Source organism: Stenella coeruleoalba (genome assembly GCF_951394435.1).
Source record: "Stenella coeruleoalba genome assembly, chromosome: 2".
Classification (NCBI taxonomy): domain Eukaryota; kingdom Metazoa; phylum Chordata; class Mammalia; order Artiodactyla; family Delphinidae; genus Stenella; species Stenella coeruleoalba.
In genome coordinates, this window is record NC_137147.1 from 180010642 (window position 1) to 180038316 (window position 27675).

Here is a 27675-nt window from a genome sequence, read left to right on the forward strand (position 1 = left end):
TCTTATTCATTTTACAAATGAAGGAACTGAAGTCCGGAGAAATCATGATTTATCCAGGGTCATACAGTTAACAGCGAGGGTTGGAGGAGAAACATGGCCTCCTGGCAGGCAGTTCAGTGAGTGATCTTTGTAAAAGACTCTTCGGGTTTATTCTCACCACCATCACGTTACGTGTAGTGTCCATAATTTATTGCATTAGGCCCAAGATGCAACTTACAAGTTTGTGTTTAATTTTCTGAAGCTGAGGGAACGTTTAGAATTAGGAATACTGACAGTGACCCAAAAAGATGGAATGGCAAGAAGCATTTGGAAGAACTGTTGCCTGGGGTAGAAGATGTCCCTTGCTTAGACTCTGGCCCTGCTCTCTAGAAGGAGCTCCATTGTTCATTATTCCCTAGGACCTGAATGTCTTCTGGAAGGTTCTTCTTTGCCCATCTTCCGCCAAGGTCACGCTTATACGGACATCGGGGGAATATTCCCACCTTGGAGGCTGTGTAACCTTTGTTTCCTACTTTATGATCCTGCAATTTTGGTGGTTAGAGCATTGTTTTAGGAGTCAGCTGGAGGCTTAGAGGCAAGGCTTGGGGGGTGGGGGGCTGGCAATGTTATTCCCTCAGAAACTTAGCTGGCTTCTGACCTCCCTCCTTGTAGTTGACTCCATATGCCAGACGGAGGGATTACGTGTCCCATCTGTCAGGGACAGTCTCAGTTTATATCCCTCGTGCAGGTTAAGTGATAATGCCCTCTTTCACTCTCAAAACTGTCCCGGGTTGGACAGTAAATTGTGTATGGTCTCTCTAGCCAAAAAAGCACGCCAGGAAGCCCCACGCCTAATTTATTCCTTTGCTTCCTGTCTCCCGTTCCCCCCTCTCTCAGTGTATGGGGGCCCTTGGATGGCCATTTGAAATAGGCTTCCTGGGAAGTTCACCGACTCAGCCTGATGGGCAGCAAGGCTGACTTCCCCCTGTTCACCTGAGAAAACCTAACAGGCCATCTTTACTCAAAGCCTTTTTCAGTCTCCTCTCTTACTGTGTAAAATCCGGAAGCGGGCAGATTTTCTAACCCGGGGAGCCTCCAGACTTTGGGATTCTCTGCTCCCTTTCAGTTCTGCTCTCAGACCTGTCACTCCTTGCCTGTGCAGATTTCTTTCTTGTAAATTCTCCATAAATGCAGCAAGTAATAACGTTATTCTGATATTGTTTTCCATCTCTTTTTCCCTGTAGGCTTAGTTAGACACTTAGTTAACACTTCGATAGATAGCTCTGAAGCTGTCTCAGGCATTTTCAAGCATTGAGGTATAATTTACACAGAGCAAAGACACAGCTTTCGGTTCAGTGAGATTGACAGTCGTATACACCGTGCAGGCCACCACCAAGACTAAGATATAGAGCATCTCCATTGCCCCAGACGGAGGCTGCCTTCCAGTTAGCTCCCTGGAGACAGCCACTTTTCGACTTCTTTAACCACGGATCCCTCTTCACAAGCAGTACTTGTATTAAAAGTTTTGTGACTGTGTGACATGACTGTCCTTCTATCCTTTACTCGGTCTCTCCCTTGCCTGCTGCTGGGCTGCTAAGCAGTTGTCATATATTTTAGATTTTTTTTGTTTGGTCTGCACCCCACTTAAAGATACCATTTTTTTTATGTTAGCTGGGGAAAGCTAAGTGCTGTAGTAAGTGGACCACAAAAAAACGTAACAGCTTCAACCTATTTAAAGTGTATCTATTGCTAACGAGCAGTGCACTGAAGGCGTCCTCAGTCAGTCGGTAACTGTTGTTAACCTGGGCCTCTGAGTCCTCCAGTAGCTGGGGAAGGAGCAGGAAGCTACCTCACCCGCTTCTGGAAAGCCTCGACCTGAGATCTGACATTCAGCCCCATTCTTGTGGGGACAGCTATGCACGAGACCACCTCTGGTGCAAGGGAGGAGGGTTTGGAAATGTGGACTCTGGCTTGACACTACTTCTCAGTGACAGCTCCACACCATGAGGCGGGAAAGCAAAGTTTGGAAGATGTTAGTTGTCTACAAGGTTAATGTCACAGCTTTTATTCTCTTTTAATAACATAGATGTTAGTTGTCCACAAGGTTAATGTCACAGCTTTTATTTTCTTTTAATAACATAATACCATATTGCTTTTCTTTTCTGTCTTCATGTTACTTCTTTTTCTCTGTGTTGTGTATTCTTTTATGCTTTTCAAATAAACGTTTTAGCATTGGAAAAAGTTTTAAAAGGGTATTGCTATCTCTATGATAGAAATGTTCAAGGCAAAAGCAATTTAGTTTCCTTAGACTATTCTGATGAAATTAAAATTATCTCTGGCTATTAGCAGATATAACTTAACTTTTAAAAGATAAGGATCCATGATATCACCATTTCTAATCAATATTGTATCAGAGATCCTAGCCGGCAGAGTAAAATAGAGGAGAAAACCCTAAAAAAAATAAAAATAAAAAAGTGTAGGAATGGAAAGGAAGAAAAAAACTGCCACTGTTGGCAAATGATATAAATGTCTATGTAGAAATTTTCCAGCACTCTGCAGCTAAATTCTTAGCATTAACTAGAGAGTTGAGCAAGGTTTTTGGACACAAAGTTTTTGTGGAAAAGCCAATTGCATTTCTATGGACCAGCAAAAACAGAAACAAAACAGAGGATGTAATTTTTTAAAAACATTTTATTTTGAAATAATTAGCATCCTACATAGCCGTGGTATATCTTCTCAAACTAAGAAATTAACATTGATACAATAATATTAACTGAACTGTGGCTTTATTCAGATTTTCCCAGTGTTTCTACTGATGTCCTTTTTCTGTTTCAGGGTCAAACCCAGGTAGCTGTTATCTCTTTAGTCTACTCCAATTTGTAGCAATTTCTTGATCTTTTCTTTCTGGGACCTGACGCTTTGAAGAGTAATGGTCAGATCCTTTGTAGAATGGACCTCAGTTTGGGTTTGTCTGATGTTTTCTCATGGTTATGTCTCATCCAATCAACATGACATCACTGGCGATGTTAACCTTCATCACGTGGTGTCGCCAGGTTTCTCCACAGTGGAGTTACTGTAGAAAATGCAATTTAAAAAATATACAATTTACAGTAGAGGCACAATGTAAGTAGCATTTGAATAAATCTAACAAATAATGTCTATAGCCTTTATTGAGAAAGTTATAAACTTTTATCGAAAGACATTAGCTACAGTCCAGTTAAATGGAGAGAAACACAGTATTAATGGATTGGAAAACTTAATGTTGCAAAGATAGTAATTCTCTCAATGCACCTAGAATCAAATTCCTAACAAATTTCGGGGGTTTTAACATTACTACTACTAGTAGTAGTATTACTCATCTTTAATGTTGTTATTTTGGTGATGCTTAACATTATAATTCTGAACTTAACATGGTAGAGGAGTGGTCCAAGAATTACAAAGTGAAGACAAAGTGTCTTTCCTACCTATATTGTGACTTAATGTAAAATTATAATAATTAAGCCAGTGTATGATATAAAGATATACAAATTGGCCAATGGAAAGAATAGAGAATTCAGAAACAGATCCATCTATATATGGAACCTAGATTTATAACAAAACTGGTATTGTAAACCACTGGGGGAAAGGACGGGTGGGTTTTTCAGTGTATCAAGTTGGGGCAAGAGATTGTTCATATGAAAGAGCATACTGTTGGATTCTGTGTCATATCACAGGCAAAATGGTGAAATTATCAGTTATAAATTAATAATTATAATTAGGCTTAATTATAAAATTAGCAGCAGAACCCAGGAAAGAACAGTTGAAGGAAAAAAACAAAGCTACCAAAGGAATGAAAACAAAATTGGAAGGCGTGGAAGGGAAAAGAGATGATACAGAAGAAGAGTGAGGTCATAGGGATTAGAGATGCGAGAAGGGAGCCAAGTCAGACAGACATTTAAAAGATGATGTAACGCCTTTGGGTTTAAAATAGCAGTGTTTACAGTATGCCAGAACTGCATCAGTTGCTACCTTTCCTCATCCTTCTGAGTTATGTGCCAGAAATCAAAAAGCGATCTATAAATTAGTTTAACGATCTGTCTACCAGCAACTCAATTACTCAATCATTTGTGGAAAGCAGAGAATTGGAAACCATCTGACTTTGAAAGGGATTTATTATGACTTTCTCAGTTTGGGAAAGTTTATTAAAAAGGCTTAACTAAGATTTATCAAATAAGTGTTATATTTATTACTCTTTTACTTAGAGGCACCTTGTTTAACCCAATATGCTTAGAAAGTGTTATTTAGAAACATTATTAATTTTAATATATACTTACCAACACACAATGAGTTTTTAGAGGAATATTTTGTCTTAACATATGTTTGAAACGTATTTTTATCAAAACCTTGCAGCTATAATGTACGTCACTGAATTGAGGGAAAATGGTTGCCGTTTAATCTAATTGACAAAGCTTAGTCATCAACTTTAAACTTATCTTCCAAGTCAGACTTCCTTCTGTCAGTAAAAATCCGACTTGATTTTTCAGCTCAAATAAATATGTTAATGTACGTTTCCATGACAACCATCACACAGCTGAATTCTAATTCTAACACAGACAAATAGATAAGGCACAGAGCCTTGCCACGTGTTGCCTGGATACAGTGATGCTGCTGCCTTCAAGATTTCTTTGCTTTGCGCTCCCTAACGTCTCCCAGAGTTGAGTTGTACCTTTTACAATAGTAACGGTTTTGGAAGGTAAGGTCCTTAAGTAAAAACACTCTCATTACTGCTTCATTCTACTCTGTATCTGATTTTGTAATTTACTAACATGGGCCCACATACTCCATTTCTTAATAAAATAGGTATGTTGTATGTATGATGGGGAGTGAACAAATCCTTACTGTAGTGCTTTGATTAAAGGAGGATTTACAGGTTTGGCTTCCTGGAGGGTTTTTGTGTGCCAAGGCAATGCACTAGCCGGGATTTGTGAGTGCTATGCGTTTCTTTTGTAAAGTGGGAAAAGAGTGACTGTGAAGGAGGGGAAGAGGGAATGAGAAGAGGCTGGCGTGGTACCTTGGCCTCAGGTACATTCCGGAAGAGGTCAGTAATAGGAAGGACGGAGGTTGAGGATCTGGAATTTGATTGCCTTTAAACGATCTGTGCCGACGTATCTCTTAGTCTTCATATAGCTCTAAATGTACCTCAATTTGTAGACCGCTGATACAGAAGACAGGCAGAACAGGTCCATCGTATATATATAATTGTAGATACAACAAGACACCCAAACTAATGAAGTAAATCCAATATTTAGAGATTAAGCTTTTCTGAAATAAAAGACAACTAGACTCTGCATATTAAAGGGGCGTACTGTGTGTCTGTGCCTAGTAAAAGTGCCGGACCTCAGAGGTAAAGAACAATTCCTTTGGGGAACCAGGCACATAGGTTGAGTTTTTTTTGTAAGGGGGGAAATTATGTTGGCCTCAGATTTCAGTCGATGCAGGAAAATGGAATATACTTTAAAGATTTTGAAGAAAAGAATAGGTAACTTAGAGCTTTTTATATCTGTTTAAACAATCCTTCAAGTATAAGTCAACCAGCAAATAGTTTTGAACTTAAAGAATTTTCAAAAATGATTCCTTTGGGCCTTTATGGAGGCAATAATAGAGAACAGATTTTTTTAATCCTGGCTTTGCAGGGTAAAGATGTACTTGGAGCTGCCAGAACAGGATCTGGCAAGACTTTGATTTTCCTTATCCCAGTACTGGAAGCTTTTTATCATTCTTAATAGACTTTGACAGACAGACTCTGGGTCCTGATAATACTTTCTACGAGAGAACTTATCTATTTCTCAGGCCTTTTCTGAGAATTAGGAAAGAATCCTAATTCAGCAATCTCATCATCGATGGAAAGACCTGAGACAGGGTGTTTGAGAAGATCAACCACATAAATATATTATACTTGTTTGCATACAGGTTTGACTGTTGAACACAAGGATGAAACAATAAGTGTTCATGACACCCGTCTCCAAAGGTTAGTTCATGATGAGGTAGAGTAGAATCTTGGGCGTGGACCTGTGCTGACACTACGAATGCTGTCATAAAAAAGAAAGAAAGAAAGAAAGAAAACATCTTTCTAAATAACATTGACTTTGCTTTTTTCTAGGCAAAACAACTCAGATCTGTAAAAGACCTTGTACCTTGTGTGCTTGAGTTTGAAAATCTCTGAATATGTTAGAGTTGGTGAGAAAAGTAAAATATAACATCCCTGTCCCTTTGGAATAAAACTACATAGGTTGTGAGCTGAAGTAAGAAATAAGTATCCTATATTCCTTTTTGAGAAGTATTATATTTTTTCCAGTTGTCGAGAGGTTCGGTCCCTATACCAAGTTTCCTACTGCCTGTACTCTGGTATTTCTATTCTTGACTTCTGTTGTTGACAACAGCAGATGAGAAAAATGCAAGTCTGTAATAAGTTTATCTGCAAGAGAGTGAACTGTGCTCTTTGCTACTGATACTATAGCCAGGGTGTTGGATATTCAGGCCACGAACTGAGTTCTTCAGTTTGATTGCCCAGAGGATACCAACTCATATTCACAGAGTCAGAAGAAAGAAAGGATAGTACAGCAACTTCTTGAGTAGAAAGTGCTTATGAAAGAAATAAAAATCAATCCAGAAAAATGTATGGACATCTAGAAAACAAAAACAAAAACTGGAGTCATCTTTAGCCCAAGATCAACAATGAAAAGAAAGAGGTCAAAGGTATTTTGTTTGTTTCTTTTTTTTTTTTTTTTTTTTTTTTTTTTGCGCGGTACACGGGCCTCTCACTGTTGTGGCCTCTCCCGTTGCGGAGCACAGGCTCCGGACGCGCAGGCTCAGCGGCCATGGCTCACGGGCCCAGCCGCTCCGCGGCATGTGGGATCTTCCCGGACCGGGGCACGAACCCACGTCCCCTGCATCGGCAGGCGGACTCTCAACCACTGCGCCACCAGGGAAGCCGGTATTTTGTTTCTTACATATGTAAGTATATCTGATGAAGGATGAAAGAGTATTTGATTTGAACAAGTTACGTTTACCCAAATAGGCTATATTTCTTGTTCTTACTATAAGCAGCTCCTTGGATAAGATTCCTTCAGAAAGTGTAGAAACAGCTGACCAAAGAGTTGTTAAACAGCTTAAGGCTCTATCCCTCACCCATGACTAAGTGGAGGAATTTAGAGCTTATTGCAGTGAGAAGATGTCCATCATTAAGTAAGGTAGAAAAAGGCCAGAAGCAGGAGAGGAAGAGTACAAGCTGGCCAGTGGTGTTAATAAAGAAGAGGAGGGAGAGGAAGGGAGGCAGATGAGGGGAAACATGGAAGCGAAGATGGTCAAACCAAAAGGGCCTCAGACTCAGTCTGCTCCTCGTACTGATGAGGAAATCGCAGAAACAAAAAAAGTAATGAAACACTTTAAGTGAATAAGAAAATAACACGACTGATGAAGAGAAGTTGGTTCACCAGTGGCCGCCAATGTAGGAATCCACTGTGAAGGATACTAAGGAAGACGATCATGGTAGTATCAGCCCTGATAAAGCAGAAGATAGGCTTCCGGAAGAGGGTACATTTGATCAAGAAGAGCATGGGAAGAAAGTTAAGGCAAAGCATGTGGAGAAAAGACTTCTAAAAAGTGAAACCAAAAGAGAAGCCAGCAAGAGGCAAGCAGAGGCCAAAGATGAAGGGGGGATGATGCCTTTTAAGGCTGGGTGTGGTGTGTGATGAAGGATTTGATCCATTCACTCCCAGATCCTGATAAATACAGACGTCTGAAAAATCAGACAGTGAAGATGGAAAATGAAATTAGTGATACCTGGAAGAAGCAGAGAATGAGGAAGAGGACAACAGTGAGGTGAAAGGAGTGAAACAAGTTGCAGTAGAAAGGAGGCCACATGGGAAACCTACGAGCTTTGGGATACAGGCCTGTCTTTAGCAGAGGACAAAGGGCTTGTGTTATGTCTGCTCAGAAGTCGAAGCTAAATACTTCTTGCTCTACTCTTCTTGAAACCCTTGGTTATGACTATGTGGGCCTGAAGTCAAAAAAGAGTTGGCTTTGGAACAGTGAGGTACCAAGAGTCCCATCCTTAAAAGATCAATGCAGCTTCAGATAGAAGTGGTCATATATTTAACCCCCTTCTTGCCCCATCACAGAATGTGCTTAACGTGAGTGGATTAAAGAAACTTCCTGATCCCATTTCCAGCATGTATGCTCTTGGATTATATCCATTCCTTTATTTTACTGTCAAGTTGTGGAGTCCTTGTCCCATTTTTAGAAATTCTTGTCTTGCTTACTATTCAGAACATACTATGTTTATTCGTTTGTTTATTAAACAAAATTGCTCAGAATTTTGATGTATTTAGTATTTCCAAGAAGAGTGTGTATGATGGAGCAGCCCTATTTTGAATTGAGATTATCAATAATATGCCTATTTCCCATTTTGAATAAAAGTACAACATCTAAGAATAAAATTAACAAGAGTCATGCAAAAATTTCTACATTGGAAACAATAAAACATTATTGAGAAAAATTAAAGCAGACTTGAATAAATGAAGAAGGATGGCATGTTCGTGGATTGGAAGACTCAATTAGATGACAGTTCTCCCCAGATTGACCTATAGATTCAACTTAATCCCTATCATAATCCCACAGGCTTTTTTTTTTTTTTAATTGGCAAGCTGACTCTAAAAGTTATATGGAAATGTAAAAGACTGAGACTATCCAGAACAATCTCCAAATCATAGCTGGGGGAGTTGACTTCATAACCTAACCCTAAACCACAGTAACCAAGGTAGTGTGGTGCTGCCGTAAAGATCAACAAGCCGATGGACGCAACTGAATAGAGAGGCCGGAAGAGACCCACAGTTATATGGTCGTTGGATTTCCAACCGAGACCCAAAGCAACCAAGTGGGGAGAGGAAAGGTTTTCAGTAAGTGGTGCTGGAATAACTGGATATCCATATGGAAAAAAAGAAATCTCAACTCCTACCTTGCACCGTGCACAAAGATTAATTTGAGATGGACCATGTTACTTAAATGTAAAAGCTAGAACCATTAAGGCTTTTAGAAAACCACATCAGAGAATATCTTCATGATTTGGAGGTAGGCAAAGATTTAAATGTAGAAAGCAATAACCATAAGAAAAAAATATATAACTTAGATTTTATCAGAATTTAAAAAAACAAACTTGTGGTCATCAAAAGACACCATTAAGAAAACAAAAAGATGAGCCACCGACTGGGAAAAAATACTCACAAAACCTGTATTTGTCGAAGGGCTACATAGATGATGAATTTATACAACTCCATAACAAAAACACAAAGCGGGGATAGGGGACAAATGATTTGAAAAGACACTTTAGAACAACAACACTCCGCCACAGAAGGTGTTTGAATGGCCAGTAAGCCGGTGTTCAGCATCATTAGTCGCTAGGGAAATGCAAGTTAAAACGATAGTGAGACACCCACCAGAATGGCTGCAGTTAAACAGCTCGGTAGCAGCAGATGTTAAGGATGTAGAGCGCCCGGAACTCTTACGTGTTGTGTGAGAGGCTTAAACGGTGCAACCTCTCGGGAAAAAGATCTGGAAGTTTCCTATAAAGCTAAACAGACACTTACCTGGTGACCCAGCAATTCTACTCCTAGGTATCTACCCAAGAAAAATGAAAATATAAATCCACAAAATAAGACGTAGACAAGAAGAACATAGCATATGGATATGTGACTTCATTCATAATAGCCAAAAACTAGAAGCAGCCCAGGTGTCTCAGCAAGAGAACGGATAAACAGACTGGTGTGTTCATAAAATAGAGTACTACTCTGAGAGAAAGAAACAGCACTGACACCAGCAACAGCGTGGCTGAATCCCATCATACTAACTGAGAGAAGCCTCATCCAAAAGAATACATCGTGCGATTCTCCATTTCTGTGAAGTTTTAGAACAAGCAAGGTTTGTCTGTGAGAGAAAAGAATCGGAAGCGTGGTCGCCTCTAGGGGAGGAGCAACGGATGGCTGGGGAGGATCACAAAGGCACCTTTTCTGAGGTGTGCTTCTGGTGTGGGTTACAAGGTATATGCATTTGTTTAAAACTCATGGGATGGTCCACTTAAGATTTGTGCGTGTCATTGTATGTAAATTTCACTCCAAAAGAGGAAAAAAAAAGCTTAAAAAAATATCTCAAGGAGGTACTATTTTATATCCAGCAGACTGGCAATGCAGTGGGGCACCCTGACCCCTCTGACCCTCACTAGTGGTGGTGTCAGTTGGATCGACCTTGAAAAACTCTGTCATTATCTAACAACTTGTGCATATACCAACCCAGCAGTTCCACTCCGAGAGATAGAAGCTCTTGCAAACATACGTGGAGAAACGCATATGACAATGTTCCAGAAAACCAGAAAGAACTCAGATAGCCATCAACAAGAGAAGGCATAAATTGTGCCGTGTTGAAACATACCACTACAGGTGAACCTTAGGAATGTATAAGAATGCTTCCAATATGATTCCAACCAATATAATTCCATCCCAGATCTTACAGAATTTAAGATTTGATTCTTGATTTGATTAGGGATACATATGCTAACACTATAAAGGAAGGTGAGGGAAAAAATTCAAGGTGTTTGGGGAGAAGGCATGGCAAGAAGGAGTGGAATTGGAATGGGAAAGACCACAAAGACGACTTTGGAGTGACTGGTAATGTTCTATTCCCTAATCTCCACAGTAGGAAGACAGGTGTTCATGTTGTTATTTTTCATTATAACTTACACATATGCAAAAATATTGTTTGGTATATATTCAATATTTAGTAATAATTTCATGAAAGATAATGTACATTTTAAATTTAATCTTTAAGAATTCTTTATTAGCAACAATATGATATGCAGCATATAAGAAGTTGGCTTTCTGATATCATTAATTCAGTCATTTATTCAAATGTTTATTAAATGCCTGTACACACCCTGATAGGGATGTGACATTGGTTAAGCCTTTATTTGGAGACTAAGCTTTCCGTAGCTGTATCCTAAAATGAATTTGAAAAACGACTGAAATCGAAGATGGTTACAGTCTTACATAGGCCCAACTTTGACCTCAGTCCCCTAATGCTAGTCCAGGGGACGTCTGAAGGCACACTTTTAAGAATTGGGATGTCACTTGGACTGGTCATTGACCAGCCATTAAAGTTATCTTACAGTCGGGTCATGGAGAATGTCTCCCATAATTTATCTTCTTGAAACTTAACTATGATAAAAATTCTCAGGATGCTGTGGCTAACACTTAAATCTTACTGCTCTTCTGTTGAATCTTAAGCAGTTTCAAGGTATTTATGGATTTTTCATTTTAACATCTCCTGCAAAATTTGTGAGTAATTTTCATTAAATGAACTCGCCAGAAAATAAAGATTGAACTCTGTAGCTATAATGCGGTCCTAAATTCGTAGCTTAAAATGAAAAGGGCTTACCCCAATCCTTGACTTTTTATAAGTATTCAAACATTCCTTTGAATGTCAAATAATAAATTCATAGTGCTAGATATCCAGCAAGATGGCAGTCCTGTTGCCTATATGAAGTGCTTAAATATACCCAATTGCAATTCCAAAGCTTTATTGCTTCATTTATCACAGGAAATGCCAGAGTTCTGAAATATTTTGTAAGGAAAGCTACCCTACTTGTATGAATTCTCATAGGAATTACCAAGAATATTATGCCAATTCAATCCTAAGTATTGAAGTTAGAGTTCTAAATGACATTTAATAGTATGATTTATTTTCTGTCTTATACTTTATAGGTCACATAAACAAGATCCTATCCTTTCATACTGCTTTTTATTGTTAAAGTGTCTGAGTGATGATAAAAATCTAAGCTTAAGAACTGTCAGATGATTTATGATATTTCATTTATTTTTCAAAGGATTGGGGTGTCACCAATAAGCCTATTAGAATTGTAGGTTTAAAGTTCCTCAATTTTAAAAAAGACCAGCTGCGTAAACAAGTGTGTTAGCTTTGTAATTTAATTCCGTGTGATTTTTTATAATACTTCAAAGTACCAAAGGAGGCAGTTTTTCTTAGGTCATAAATGCTTATTTATGTCATTATGATCTCAAACTTTCAAGTGCATTTCAAGATCTACTTTTTAAAATATTAATACGTTTTTATTGTGTTCTTTATAACCTCAAGACATTTCTCCTTTTGTCGACCTAAATCTGCCTTTCTTCATGGGCTGACATCAACAGCATGGAATGTGGATGAACTGGAGGAAAACTGCTTTAAAAAATTAGAATTCTGTAGTCAGGGATGGATAATCTAAACTATCTTTGCGAGTGTGCTGTAAGCACCTTAAAGCTGTTTTTTTTGTTGTTATTAAATTGTAAATTGGGGATAATTGTAAGTTCACATGCAGTTAAAAGAAATAACCCGTGTACCCTTTACATAGTTTCCCCCAAATGTAACTTCCAGGATACTAACATGGATACAATGCAGATCCTATTCAGATTTTCCAAGTTTTACTTGAACTCATCTGTGGATGTATGTATTTAGTTCCTGTGCACTTGTTATCACAGGTATAGCTTCTTGTGTCTACTGTAATCAAGATACAGAGAAGTTCCATCACAAGGATTTCTCAAGTTGCCATTTTATAACTACACTCACCTACCTCCCCCACTTGCCAGCCCTGACCCCTGGCAACCACTGATCTGTCCTCTGTTTCTATAATTTTGTCATTTCAATAATGTTATATAAGTGGAATCCTAGAGTGTATAATCTTTAGTGTTGACTTTTTCATTTAGCGTAATTCCCTTCAGATTCATCCATATTCTTGTGTGTATCAGTAGTTTGTTCCTTTTCATCATTGAGTGGCATTCCATCAAAATCTATTTTGATTTTTAGTCTTCATCTGTACACACACATAAAATATGAGATAATTAAAATATCAGTTTAAAAGTGGTTTAAGATATGTTACTATTAACCTATTAAAATTAAAATTAAAATTAAAATTAAAATTAAAAAAATATGTTACTATTAACCTATTAAAATTAAAATTAAAATTAAAATTAAAATTAAAATTAAAATTCCAGGTAAGTTTTTAGTATCCTTTCAGTCATTTCGATTGGACTTGTCTGTGTCTTAAAGTACTAAGAGCAGATGCTTTGCCAGCTGTACACACATTTCCAGCAGGAAAAATAATGCTATTTTCTAACAATAACTCATTCTAATAAAAATTGGCAAGTTTGGAGAAAAGACAGTAGCTGATACCATGCAAGACAGGTCCTTGTTTTGATTCCAGCAGATTTACTGTTTAGTTTTTTTTTCCTTCATGTAGCCTATAGTTCATGTGCATTTCAAGATCTACTTTTCATGTAACCCCACTAGCTCTTTTCATACAGCCTATTATTATACAAGTAACTCTCCTTACCCTTGTGCCTGTGTTTGTTAATGTGATAAATAAAGCTGTAGATGTGGATGAGATCTCCTAGGGAGAGACTATAAAGGGAGACCCAATGTTTACCTTGAGGAGCTCCAAGACTTAATGGCCAAGGATGGCCGGAAAGGCAGCAGGAAAAAACCAGGGGCTTCTGGTTCATGACAGCTAAGAGAAAAGAGGGTATGAAGAAGGAATAGCCTCAGCTGAATCTTCTTCCCCACTTTCACATGTGGTAACTGTGCTCTTAAGTCTTTCTGCATCCAGGCCTGGGGAGGATGCAGAGACCTCCAGGACCTCACTTCTCCAGAAGTGCTCAGTTGAGCTTGGGAGCCTCAGGAACCAATGTGAAAGAAGCTCTAGCCAGGCACACTGTGAATAAGAATAAGTGTACCTGCGATTACCCCTAATTCTGGTCATGAAGACAGTTGCAGAAATCTCTTTGCATCCCTGTCATTATCACTGCCATCTATGTGTACCATAGTTGTGTGGATATATTTGGACATGGTTATCAAAATTGGAAGAAGGCATGACGTACCAGCATGACAAATGCATTTTTAGATTCAGGCCAGTGTTTCATGGTGGTTACCATGACTGCATAAGCCACAGCTCCTTCTAAAATGCCTTTACGATACTTAACTTTCTGACACGTAGTTAGATCGTACAGTTAATGTCATTACTTGGGGATGGAAAACACCCTTCTGTTACTAACACTACCTTGAAACTTAAATGTCTGAAAATGATTCGCCATGCAGTATTAAGAAGTAAAATGCTTTTATTACTTTCAATGAGAGGACAAGGCTCTAAATGTAGGTGTTCAGGGTGAAAATGAAGGAGAGTGAGTAGGACCAGGAAAAGCAAATTAGAGTAAAAAGTAATTTTCTGAGATTTATCATTTCAGGTGTTTGAGTTCTGTTTTTCTGGAAATATAAAATCTCAGCCCAGAGCCAGGAACTCTGCAGTTTAGTCAGTTAGAAACTTGTGTTGTATTTTTGGAGTCGAATTTTCCTGTTGCCCACGTAAAGATGTCAGTGAGTTAGAAGCAGCTCATGGCTACTTTGTGTGAGTTACTGAGTGTTGATTATGTGATAACCAGAACCAAAACTTAACCATGTCTTTGGATCTGTAACTTCATATAATTCAGTAGCCATTGTTTAGGTCATGTTCACATACATATGCATTGAGAAATCTTAGTACTTTACTAAAGTGGTAAGCTTTTATATTATACAGTAGAATAAGGTAAATATTTTTATGGATTTTGCTTAAGATCCTAAATACTGTGTCTTTTTTTTCCAGTAAATGTAGATGTAACCTTCATGCCATACAAGTGATATTGTTTTGCATTTTTCTCTCAAGTTTGAAAATCCAATTATGTTTCCTGAGTATGTTGAAGAAAATCAGCAAATTTTATCTTCTACACATTTTGAGAGAAATAACTGCAAACCTTATATAAGAATAATGCAAAGATTTGATTAGAAAATGTTTGCACACTGCTGTATCATAATTTCCGTATTTGCCTCATGAGGCCTACTTTTGAAAAGTCTGCAATGGATGCTACTTCCAGAGTATAGTTCATAAACGAAGTTCCTGTATTGAGAAGTTTAGTTTTGCTATATCAGGCAAAAGATGGTCTTTCTCTCAGAAAGTGCTTGGGCAACTAACTTTCAGTCTTAGTGGTTTAAAGTAGCATTTCACATCTCACTGCACTTGTACTGATTTTTTTATTTGCAGGGTTTTTAAAATCTTTTCTTTTACACCATGGCCATGAGATAGATGTGATATTAATCAGGAAAGGTAGAACAGCTACATTTATTTCCTACTCTGCTCTCCTTAGAGTTCTTCAGAATAAATGTGTTTAAGGGCAAATCCGAAGTAAAGACTTCACCGTGTGTACCTCTTACCATTAGGGTGATACTAAGTGGAATGGTGAACACTTACAAAGGTAAACCAGCTAGACCTAAGTGCCATGCATAGAGCACTGCACTCAACACAGGCCGAGCACACACTCCTTCCAGTGCACACGGCTCCATCTCCTTGACAGACTTGCCGTTAGGCCATGAAACAAGCCTCAATAAATGTAAAAAGGATCGAAAACATACAAAGTATGTTCTCTGACCACAGTAGAATGCAATTAGAAATAAGTAGCAGAAGGAAATTTGGGAAATTCACAATTATGTGAAAGTTAAACAGCATACTCCTAAATAGCCAGTGGGTTAAAGAAGAAATCACAAGAGAAATTAGGAAATACCTTGATATAAAGTAACTTAAATACAGCATGCCAAAATTTACAGGATGCAGCTAAAGAAATTAGAGGGAAACTTACAGCTATAAATGCCTGCTTCTTTTTTTTTTTTTTTTTTTTTGCGGTACTCGGGCCTCGCACTGCTGTGGCCTCTCCCGTTGCGGAGCACAGGCTCCGGACGCGCAGGCTCAGCGACCATGGCTCATGGGCCCAGCCGCTCCGCGGCATGTGGGATCTTCCCGGACCGGGGCACGAACCCACGTCCCCTGCATCGGCAGGTGGACTCTCAACCACTGCGCCACCAGGGAAGCCCCCCTGCTTCTTTCTTTTAAAGGCCACATGTTAAATGGTTTTATTTATATGAAATTTCCAGACTAAGCAAATCCATGGAGACAGAAAGTAAATCAGTGATTTCCGGGGACAGGCAGTGGGGTAGAGTGATGGGACATTTTGGTATTAGATGGTGATGAGAGTTGTACAACTTTGTGAATATACCAAAAACCACTGAAATGTACACTTTGAAAGGGTGAATTTTATGGCATGTGAATTGTATCACAAATATAAATAAATAAATCTGAACTGAGCCCCTCCTGGGCATTCTGTTATTGTGCCCCAGATGCTTTGGGTAGCATATGAACACAAAGGGTGTGAACCCTGCCTTCTAGAGCTGCTAGTCTGTTGGGGGTAGTACCCCCGGTCCGGGGTACTAGACATGATCTAAGTATAATTACAATTGTGGTCAGTGACCTGAGGGAAAAAGGTACCTGTTCACTATTAACAGGGGTATCTCAGCCAGACGAGGTCAAGAGACGGTCCTCCTAAGGAAGTGATGCTGCCTTGAGATCTGAAGGACGGACTCAGGTTATCGCAAAGAAAAGAGGCGTCACAGGGAGGGGGACCAGCATGTAGACAGTCTGGACGACAGAGCCACGGTATGTTCTGGGGGTTGGAGGAAGGCCAGTGTGGCTGGGCAGAGAGAGTGGGGGTGAGGGGTGCAGGAGGAGACACAGAAGCGGACCGAGGCCGGACAGTGCAGAGCCTCGTGGGCGCATTATGGCTTGTAGTGGCTTTGATTCTGGACCGCACGGCACGCTCTGTGTTACGAGAGCATCACTGTGGCCGTGTCGGTTGCAGGAGCAGGCGTGGAAGCAGGTAGAAGGGTATTCAGTGGTCTCTCAGGGGATGGTAGAGCACACCTGGAGCCAGGTAATTGGCAGTGGAACTGAGAAGAAATGGACGTATCTGAGGGCTTTTTAAGAGATAAAATTGACACGATCCGGTGAAGGCCTAGAGACGGGAAGTGAGGGAGGGCGTGTAAGGCGTGGCTCCTGGACGCTGGGCTTTTGAAAGTGAGTAGGTCAGAGGGTCGTTTCTGAGCCAAAGGTTTTCCTCAGTCACACTTTGTGTGGACAACTTCAAGCAACATGAATGTTTGTTGTTTTTTTTTTTTGAGAACTAGTTCTTTCTTACCAAGGCAGTCACACATTATGTAGAGCTATGCAATTTGCTAATAGCAAATATTTGGGGAAAGTTAAAAACTTTTTTGAGAAAACCAGATACATTTTTTAGTATCTGCCAGATGCATTTCGGTCTTGGGCTCTTTTGGTCTTGGAGCCTCTTTTGGCCTAGCCTGCGTCTTCAGGGTCTTATAATGTACTTGGCCTTGCTGTAGAGATCATCTGTCGTTTAAATTTCCTCATTTTGATGTAAGTATTGAAAATAGACTCTGAAATAATTTTCTGGCAAGTAAGTACCTTCTAATGAGGAATAACTGAAATGAGTCCAGTTTTAGCAATTCTTATTTCCTTGGCCAGCCAAAGTCTTACAATGTCAAGCTCTTCAGAGATGTTTTTATTCTGCAGTTATTTGGAGCAATAACAGTTTATTATAATTTCTAAAAGCCACTTTGGCAATTTAAGACTACACGGAAATAAACTTTATACCCTAAAATTTTTTTCAAATGACCTTTGAAGAGTTAGTTATTTGGGTATCCAGTTGCATTTGGAACGTCAACATACAGAACCAACAGATGGGTAAAGACCTGACGAAGAAAATAGATCATGCCAATAGGTTGTGATTTAGGTTAAGTTTTACCGTAACTGTTACAAGGAAGGCCCTTCTGCTTACAGTGTTTATTGCTAATCTACCAGTAATAGACAAACCTTATAAATCTATAAATGCCACTGTGTACAGCAAAGCAGGAGGCAAATTTAAATTAGGGGAATAAAGAGTCATTTAGAGAAAGTCTTAGTGACCTGCCTTTTGCAGCCCTCTTCTGGGGCATTTTCACTAATGTTTGTTCTCATGGGCCAACACACACAGGAGGGAGTCAGCCTATTGTTCATAATTTTTCCTCGAGAACACTGAAGCTTGCATCCATTTGAATCAAGTTTCCTTTTTTGTAACTAGCAATAAAGGCTCAGTCTAAGGATTAGCTCTTTACTGGTAAGCATTAACTGTACATGCTTATTCCATTGTGCATTTTAATTTCTGAGAATTGTCCTTTGAAATGGGGACTTTAAATGCAGACCTACTAGAGAATGGACTTGAGGATACGGTTAGGGGAAAGGGCAAGCTGGGACAAAGTGAGAGAGTAGCATGGACATATATACACTACCAAACGTAAAATAGCTAGTGGGAAGCAGCCGCATAGCACAGGGAGGTCAGCTTGGTGCTTTGTGACCACCTAGAGGGGTGGGATAGGGAGGGTGGGAGGGAGGGAGACGCAAGAGGGAAGAGATATGGGGACATATGTATATGTATAACTGACTCAATTTGTCATAAAGCAGAAACTAACACACCATTGTAAAGCAATTATACTCCAATAAAGACGTTAAAAAAAAAAGAAATGGGGACTTTAAGAACAGGGAGGGCTTCCTTGGTGGCGCAGTGGTTGAGAATCAGCCTGCCAGTGCAGGGGACACAGGTTCGAGCCCTGGTCTGGGAAGATCCCACATGCCGCAGAGCGACCAAGCCCGTGTGCCACAACTACTGAGGCTGCGCTCTGGAGTCTGTGCGCCACAACTGCTGAGCCCGTGTACCATGACTACTGAAGCCCACGCGCCTAGAGCCCGTGCTCCGCAACAAGAGAAGCCACCGTAGTGAGAAGCCACCGTAGTGAGAAGCCCGCACACAGCAACGAAGAGTAGCCCCCACTCACTGCAACTAGAGAAAGCCTGTGTGCAGCAACGGAGACCCAATACAGCAAAAAAAAAAGAAAGAAAAGAACAGGGAAATTTGGAGGTTAGAGGCAGTTGTGGTTAAAAGCAGAACCTAGTACCTGTCTTCAGACCTCAGCTCCACCATTTTACTAGCTGTGAGAGCTTAGATAAGTTACTTAACCTCTCTGTGCCTAATTCCTTATATGTGAAAGGGTGATCATAAAACACCCATCCCAAGGCTGTGGTGAGAATTAAATAAATTAGCACACATTTAAAATGGCTAAAACACTGTTTGGAAGATAGTAAGCTCAAAATAAATGTTAGTTGCTGCCGCTGTTGTTATATTGCTAAAATATAAAATAAATAAAATAGTAAATTAAATATAAATTAAATAAACAAATAAAGATAAAATAGTAACTCTCACCTGAAAATTAAGATGTTATAACTCAGTTATGGTGGTCGTTTTTGTTGATTTTGTTTGTTGTTTGGGCTTTTTTGGTGGAGCAAGGACAAGGTTACACGGCTAGTAAGTGGTGGAAACCAGGTTTCCTAAAGAGTTGGTTTAGGTCAGGAGTTAGCAAACTATGGCTTACAGGCCAAATTGGGCCTGTTTTTATACAGCTTGCAAGCTAAGAATGTTTTTACATTTCTAAATCATTGAGGGAACATCCAAAGAAGATAATATTTTGTGACACATGAAAATTACATAAAATTCAAGTGTCTTTGTCCATAAATTAAAAAGTTTATTGGTACACAGCCATGTTTATTCATGCATATTGTCTCTGGCTGCTTTCATGCTACACCAGCAGAAAGGAGTAGCTGTACAGAGACCATAGGGCCCATAAAACTGAAAATATATGCTAAATGGCCCATTACACAAAACGTGTTCTATTAGTTATATTGACTGAATGAATGAACCATCCTGCTTTGACAAAAGATGTAAGCTTGCATAAGAAAGCATATGACTTCAGTTATCCTTGTGTCCAGAACACTTTTGTTTTGTTTTGATTTAGAAAAAGTATAATTTTCCACCTTGGTTAAAATTCTGTTGAACCCGACATACAAGTTCATGAGTAGACTTAATTCAACTGTAGTAGATGGCGTAAGTGCAGACATGCCAAAAAACATACTTCTTCAGTAAAGAGTATTAAGATTTGGATTCCTCTCAAGAATTGTTAGAACAAAAGTTCAGTTGTGTGTGTGTGTGTGTTTAAGGGTATTTGCCATCCCATAATTCTTTTTTAAAGATTCTTGAAATCGAATTCTGAAACAGTCTGCTAATAAGATGGATTTTACAGTGATAACATACCTGAAGAGTACAGTGTTATAATCCCATTTCAGGAGTTACTTGCAGTTTTTCTCAAGGCTTTGGCTTCGTGACTCAGAGCCTCATATTTCTAAGACAGCCCAACTCGGAGGCTTTTGGCAATTGAGCCTAGAGAGCATGGGCCTTGATTTTGTCCCACAGATCATTTAGGCAAATAACCTTTTCTTCTCTCCTTATGCTATTTTTAACTATGATGTGGATCTTTTTTGTTTTGGTTGGTTACATAATCTTTATTTAGGAAATGTTTTGCTCTTGAATATCTGTAAATCTTGCAACTCCTTCTGTTTAGGTTTACATCTTTCAAAGTATATTCATCAAATGCTTTTGAACGACTTCTCCCCTGCAAGGCCCCAGGGCTAATGGGAGCAAGACAGAGCTGGGCCCTGCCCTTGGAGAGTTTTGAGTTTGTCAGGTTGATAGATGTTAAATTAACATAAGTATCATCAGTGTTGGGAAAGAAGAATTAAATTGTTTACTGGATTCGTAAACTAAGAAAACCTAAACTCATCAGGGGAAGTCAGAGGATATATTGTTCCTTTGGAGTTTTTTATTTTTTAGTTTTCTGTATTTGAAAATCTGTTCTCGGCTAAATGCCTGTTACTAAGCTGAAATTATTTTGAGTTTAGCAAAAGTATTGAAATAAGAATTTTAAGAAATTACATCTAATGGCCCTCTTATTGATCTATGCACAATTTCCTAATTACTATTTATTGGTAGACATTAGATGGTTGAGTGATGAACCTCGTGCATTTGTTTTTGACAGAAAATTACTAAGTGTAATGATCACAGTAAATTTGGGATGAGGAAAATACAAAGTGAAAAAAGACTACCATTTAGTTTGTTAATTATCACTTGAAAATCAAAATATCCATTTATCCTTCTTGAACAGGAATGTTTTAAAAGTGGATTCTAGGGCTTCCCTGGTGGCGCAGTGCTTGAGAGTCCGCCTGCCGATGCAGGGGACACAGGTTCGTGCCCCGGTCCGGGAGGATCCCACATGCCGCAGAGCGGCTGGACCTGTGAGCCATGGCCGCTGAGCCTGCGCGTCCGGCGCCTGTACTCTGCAACGGGAGAGGCCACAACAGTGAGAGGCCCGCGTACCGCAAAAAAAAAAAAAAAAAAAAAAAAGTGGATTCTAGCTAGTTTTTTTTTTTTTTCTCTCTTTTGGAATAGTTTTTGTTTATAATATAAAAATAGACGGTTATATATTTTATACACACATACACTGTGTTTATGTGTATGGGTGTATATATAAACACACACACCAAAAAATGTACAAAGAAAAGAGGGAATTTTCACCAACCCAAGTCCCAAAGGTAACCACTGTTGACAATTTGATGTTTCTCTTGGAAATACAACTTTTTTTTTTTTTTTAAGACAAACAGCATCAGAGCATACTCACTGTTCCACAGTTTGCTTCACTTAAGATTATTTCCTGGATGTCTTTCCCTGCCGGTGTTTACTGAGGACCACCTGCCTCTCCAGATCTACTTCATTCTTGTTGTTCTTATCACTGATAATGTTATTTTAAGTAGTCCACCCATAAGGTAAAATATTCAAAAAGTTTGTTTACAAAAGAGTGTGCAGCGGAAGTCAGCCTCCTGCCCGAATGTGCACCCCAGGTCTCTCCAGGGGCAGCCACCCTGGCAGTTTCTTATCCTTTGAAATCCTTCCTTTATTTTTATATGCCTTCCCTTGGTGAGACTAAAATTAACCCCCTGCCCAGTCATTTATAGGGAATCTGAATGCTTAGTGAATTTCCAGCAGCAACCAATTGATCTTGTAATGTCAGCGTTTAAGATTGCATACCAACGGGCTTCCCTGGTGGCGCAGTGGTTGAGGGTCCGCCTGCCGATGCAGGGGACACGGGTTCGTGCCCCCGTCCGGGAAGATTCCACGTGCCGCGGAGCGGCTGGGCCCGTGAGCCGTGGCCGCTGAGCCTGAGCGACCGGAGCCTGTGCCCCGCAACAGGAGGGGCCACAGCAGTGAGAGGCCCGCGTACCGCAAAAAAGAAAAAAAAAAAAAAAGATTGCATACCAAAATGAGAAAAGATTTCCCACTAGTTGTATTTCAGTTTTGAATTTCATGCCATGTGATTGTTTAGAGGCTATAATCCGTAGGTGTACAATCTTTGCCAATGTTTTAGATCCTTAAAGTGTAACTGAATGTTCCCAGCAGAAGCCCCACAAGGCCTACATGCCCCAGAGCACCTCCTCCCACCTGCCCTCACCCACCCACGTATGCTGTCTCACTGTCAACGTTGTGAATTACAGACCCAGGTCTTGGGCGGCCTTGCTGCTTTCATCTCAAAGCTACCAGGGATTTATGGCTAGTCTCTGAGATGCCTACGGTTATTCTAATCCGGAACCACTTGGGTTAACTTCATACCCTCAGCTTAATTTGGGTAGTGCCAGAGCCTGGGGAGGGGAGGGGGTGGCTGGGGGAGCGGGCAGTGGATTGAAGTGGGGGGCACTCACCTCTGCCTGAGCCAGCCTGGACCTGAGAAGCTGTTGGTTAGGGAAGCACTTGCCCTGTAACACTGGGTCTTTTGTCAACTGCTGATACTAAAGTACCTCATGAACAGAGATGGTCTAGAAACCCCTGCCTGTCTGATAAACTCACCGGAGAATACGGGGTGATACATGTTTTGGAGAAATAAAAAGAAGTAAACCAGATCCAGTCTTCAGAGTGGCTATGTTGACATGCATATGGCCTGAGGAGCCCTAGGCTGGGACTTCCTGTTTATAGGAAGTATTTACTTCTGTGTAAAATATGTTCCTCAAAATATACGCAGATCTGTGAAAAATGCCATTGGTAGTTTGATAGGACTTGCGTTGAATCTGTAGATTGCTTTGAGTAATGTAGTCATTTTCACAATATTGATTCTTCCAATCCAAGAACATGGTATATCTCTCCATCTGTTTGTGTCATCTTTGATTTCTTTCATCAGTGTCATAGTTTTCTGTATACAGGTCTTTTGCCTCCTTAGGTAGGTTTATTCCTAGGTATTGTATTCTTTTTGTTGCAATGGTAAATGGGATTGTTACCTTAATTTCTTTCTGATTTTTTTGTTGTTAGTGTATAGGAATGTAAGAGATTTCTATGTATTAATTTTGTATCCTGCAGCTTTACTAAATTCATTGATTAGCTCTAGTAGTTTTCTGGTGGCATCTTTAGGATTTTCTATGTATAGGACCCCAATGTTCATAGCAGCACTATTTACAATAGCCAGGACATGGAAGCACCCTAAATGTCCGTCAGCAGATGAATGGATAAAGAGTGGTACATGTATACAATGGAATACTACTCAGCCATAAAAAGGAACGAAATTGGGTCATTTGTACAGACGTGGATGGATCTAGAGAGTGTCATACAGAGTGAAGTAAGTAAGCAAGAGAAAAACAAATATCGTGTATTAACGCATATATGTGGAGTTCAGAAAAATGGTATAGGTGACCTTCTTTTCCAAGCAGAAATAGAGACACAGAGGTAGAGAGCAAGCGTACGGATACCAAGTGGGGAAAGGGCGGGTGGGATGAATTGGGAGCTTGGGACTGACATATATACACTATTGATACTATGTATAAAATAGACAACTGACGGGAACATACTGTAGAGCACAGGGAACTCCTAATGCACTGTGGTGTCCTAAATGGGAGGGAGATCCAAAAGGGAAGGGATGTATGTATATGTACGGCTGATTCATTTTGCTGTACAGTAGACACTAACACAACGTTGTAAAGCAACTATACTCCAATAAAAATTCAAAAAAAAAAGAAAAGAAAAAAAATAACATACACAGAAGTTAAGTGCATAATGCTATATAAGAAGATTCTATCACCAGAGAACTAGTAAAACATACAATTCCTTAATACATCATTTCTTTTCACATAGATATATGTGTAGTATAAATATTGTATCTTTGTAAATATTCTTTAATTTTATTATTTTTCTTCACAATTGAAGACATATATGCCTGGCTAAAGTCCACTGTGCTTCCAATATAGGTTAAAGATTTGCCTACTTAAAATATCCTGAATGATTGCCTTTTTTGCCTAAATTTATGTAGGTCATAAGACCTATGCTTCTTATCACTAGTATAATCACATTTACCTTTTTAAAACTGTAAAGAAAAGCATAACAAAATTTATCATCTTTCCCATCTTTTTGTACAACCAGTCTCTAGAGCTTCTTCATCTTGCAAAACTGCAGCCCTATACCCATCAAACAACAAGTCCCCATTTTCCCTCCCCACAGCCCTTGGCAATCACCATTCTACTTTCTGTTTCTATGAATTTGACTACTCTAGGTACCTCATATAAGTAGAATCACAGAGTGTTTGTCTTTTTTTGTCTGACTTATTTCACTTAGCATGTCCTCAGGTTCATGTTGTAGCAGGTGTCAGAGTTTCCTTCCTTTTTTAAGCTGAACACTATTCCATCGTATGCATGTACTACATTTTGTTTATCCATTCATCCGTTGATAGATAACTTGAGTTACCTCTGGGCGACTGTAAATAGTGTTGCTATGAACATAGGTGTGCATATATCTCTTCGATATCTGCTTTCTTTTCTTTTGGATATATACCCAGCAGTGAAATTGCTGAATCGTATGGTAATTTCTAGTTTTAATTTTTTGAGGAACCACCATACTGTTTTTTATAGCAACTGTACCATTTTTCTTTCCCACCAACAGTACAGAAAGGTTCCAATTTCTCCATAGCTTTGCTGACACTTGAAATTTTCTTTTTTTTTTTTTTTTTTTGGTAGTAGCCATCCTAATGGATGTGGGGTGATATCTAATGATGGTTTTGATTTGCATTTCTCTAATGATAAGTAATATTGAACATCTTCATATGCTTTGTGACCATTTGTATGTATCTCCTTTGGACATATGTCTATTCAGCTCCTTCACCCCTTTTTTTTTTTTTTTTTTTGCGGTACGCGGGCCTCTCACTGTTGCGGCCTCTCCCGTTGCAGAGCACAGGCCCCGGATGCGCAGGCTCAGCGGCCATGGCTCACGGGCCCAGCCGCTCCGCGGCATGTGGGATCTTCCTGGACCGGGGCACGAACCTGTGTCCCCTGCATCGGCAGGCGGACTCTCAACCAGTGCGCCCCCAGGGAAGCCCCACCCATTTTTTAATTGGGTTATTTGGTTTGCTGCTGTTGTTGAGTTGTAGAGTTCTTTATATATTCTGAATATTAACCCCTTATTTAGACAAATGATTGCACATATCTTCTCCCATGCCATAGGCTGCTCTTTCACTCTATTGAATGTTTTCTTCGATGCACAGAAACTTTTAATTTTGATATGATACAGTTTGTCTATTTTTACTCTTGTTACCTATGCTTTTGGTGTCCTGTTAATCACATTTACCTTTAATCTTTTGAGCGCCACTGATTTTTCTAAAAGAATAAGAGGGAAATGTAAGGAAATATTTAAATAATCATAAAACCGTTGCACAGGCGTAGTTGGACACGGCTTCAGAGTGAACTGTTGGCTGCTGGGCCGCACTGTCATGCACTAGCTTAAAAAGTCGCTTCATCAGCTAATGTGACAATGTATATGAAGCCCAAAAGGCAGTTTGAGATGTGGATCTATAAAGTGTAAAGAAATGGATTTGGGGGCCGCGGTAAAGCACATGAAAACAAAGGATCAGGAAACACTGCTAATCATATCCTTTCGTTGGAATCCCTGTGTATGCACAATGAACCATTGTAGGAAGGCTTGCAAGACAAAATGTTCCTCTGTTTCCTTCCGCATTCTTCTGTTTCTCATCTTGCCTATGCGGTGATGCCTCATGGTCCGTTAACACTTCTAAGCGAATAGAGATAATTTGAAAGTTTTATTTGAAGCCTGACTTTCAAATTTAGAGCAGTAGAAGATGGTTCTTAAAATATGTAACGTCACTTGGCTCACCTTAAATGTTAATAAACTGTTGCACAACCATTTGACACCCAGCCAGTGGTTATTGACTATTTAGACCAGCGACAATGCACAGAGTCTATAGGTGTCTTTCTGGCTGCAGTAGAGAGAGGAAGAGCCGGTTCTTAACTGGTTTTCTGTATCTTCTAAGATATTTAAAGAAACTGGAATTTAAGTGCTTTTTTTTATCACAAGCCATTTCTCCTACAATAATGCTGCCATTGTGCCTGTTTCCCTCCCACTTGCTTTTTCTTTCTTTTGTGATTGCTGCCCATTCACCCTTCCCCTGCTCGTTAACCCACGCGGGTGTTGCCCGCCCTTCTTCTTGCCGGATTCTCCTTCCCACCCATCCAAACTTACCATTCCGTGTCTTCAGCCCTCCTCTCTCTTCCAGCCTCTGTAGGATTAAAATGAGCCCCACGGAGTCTCTGTGGAGACCATTTCGGATTTCAGGTCACTAGTGGACACACACAGCAAATACTTCCTAAGTACCAGGTCAGGTGGCTTCCTCTTCCACCTGGTGCCCAGGTGTTGGTCAGGCAGCTACCAGGAAATCCTTAAGCTTCAGTGTTGCCTCTGGACCATCTTGTCCTGCAAACACCTAAAGAAAGCAGTTTGAGTCTTGGAAGCTTAAGCAGAAAAAAGAAGCTACTGAGACATCTACCCCACCCCCCGCCTTTATTTTCTTTTAGGTATAAATAAATAGGAATCTTTATGAGCAAGCCTTAAGTTGACAAAAGAGACAACAGAAAACAAGTGAAAACTGCCCGTGACAGATAAGCCTCTTGGCTCAGTCTCGTACCCACGTGAGGATTTTACTCCTTAAATAAAACTTTGTAGCAGATACAGAATTTTCTGCAATAAAAGTCCATGTGTGCTTGTTTAACTTTTCAGTTCAGCGTTAGGTGAATGAGAATGCAGGTTATTGAGTGGTTACGTAGTTCCGGTAGCCCTCTGGCCAATCATTTTGCAGTATGAGAGGATGCAGTCATCATATTCGAGAAGTTTTATTCATTAACAAAAGGTACCAAAATAAATTTAGCCGGGGTCACAGCGTTTAATTTAATAGTATTCCAATAATAACTGCCATAATTAGTTTCAGATTTGCCTTCCTTCCCAGAGGACAAGGATTTTTAGCTTTTTGATGCCTATTTAAAGCATGAGAATGACAGGAAAATTAATGTCACGACCTTTAGAGCCTGTTTATGGTTTTTCCATGTCATACCCTAAAGGATGTGGTGAGTAGTGTGCATCTAAAATAAACCACTTAGTACGGACAAGTAAAAATTGGGTTAATTGGGTTCACCAGATCCTCAGCTGGTAGCACCTCGGTCAAGACTCCATTTCATATTAGACAGAGGAGCACGCTTTATACACTATAAAATTATCTCTTAAACTACACCTGTTACATTCTGTGATGTCTTGAGAAGAAAAACAATTTTAAAAGGACAGTTTTTCAAATACGTAGGATTTTTTTCCTCCTATAACTTTATCTGGCTTGTCTGCCTCAATTAGGAAATCACTGTCTTTCCATTTTCACAACAAAAATGCGCTGACACCAACTCGCAGGCCGCACTCCCTGACCCGCACACCCGCTTCCTTTGGGTGACTTGGGGCAGCACTG

The 27675-nt window shown here is 39.7% G+C and overlaps 1 protein-coding gene and 1 long non-coding RNA gene across 2 annotated transcripts in view; one reads left to right on the forward strand and one right to left on the reverse strand.

The window, feature by feature from the left end:
• The window catches only part of ZNF438 (zinc finger protein 438), a 170932-nt gene that overhangs the window by 99826 nt on the left and 43431 nt on the right, over positions 1 to 27675 (forward strand). The gene's annotated exons all lie outside the window — the stretch shown is intronic.
• On the reverse strand, positions 2220 to 26956 carry LOC307183146. The gene is made up of 3 exons (XR_013827384.1): positions 26854 to 26956; positions 26412 to 26652; positions 2220 to 3052 (listed from the first exon to the last, which is right to left on the reverse strand). It is a non-coding gene; the product is annotated as an uncharacterized lncRNA (long non-coding RNA).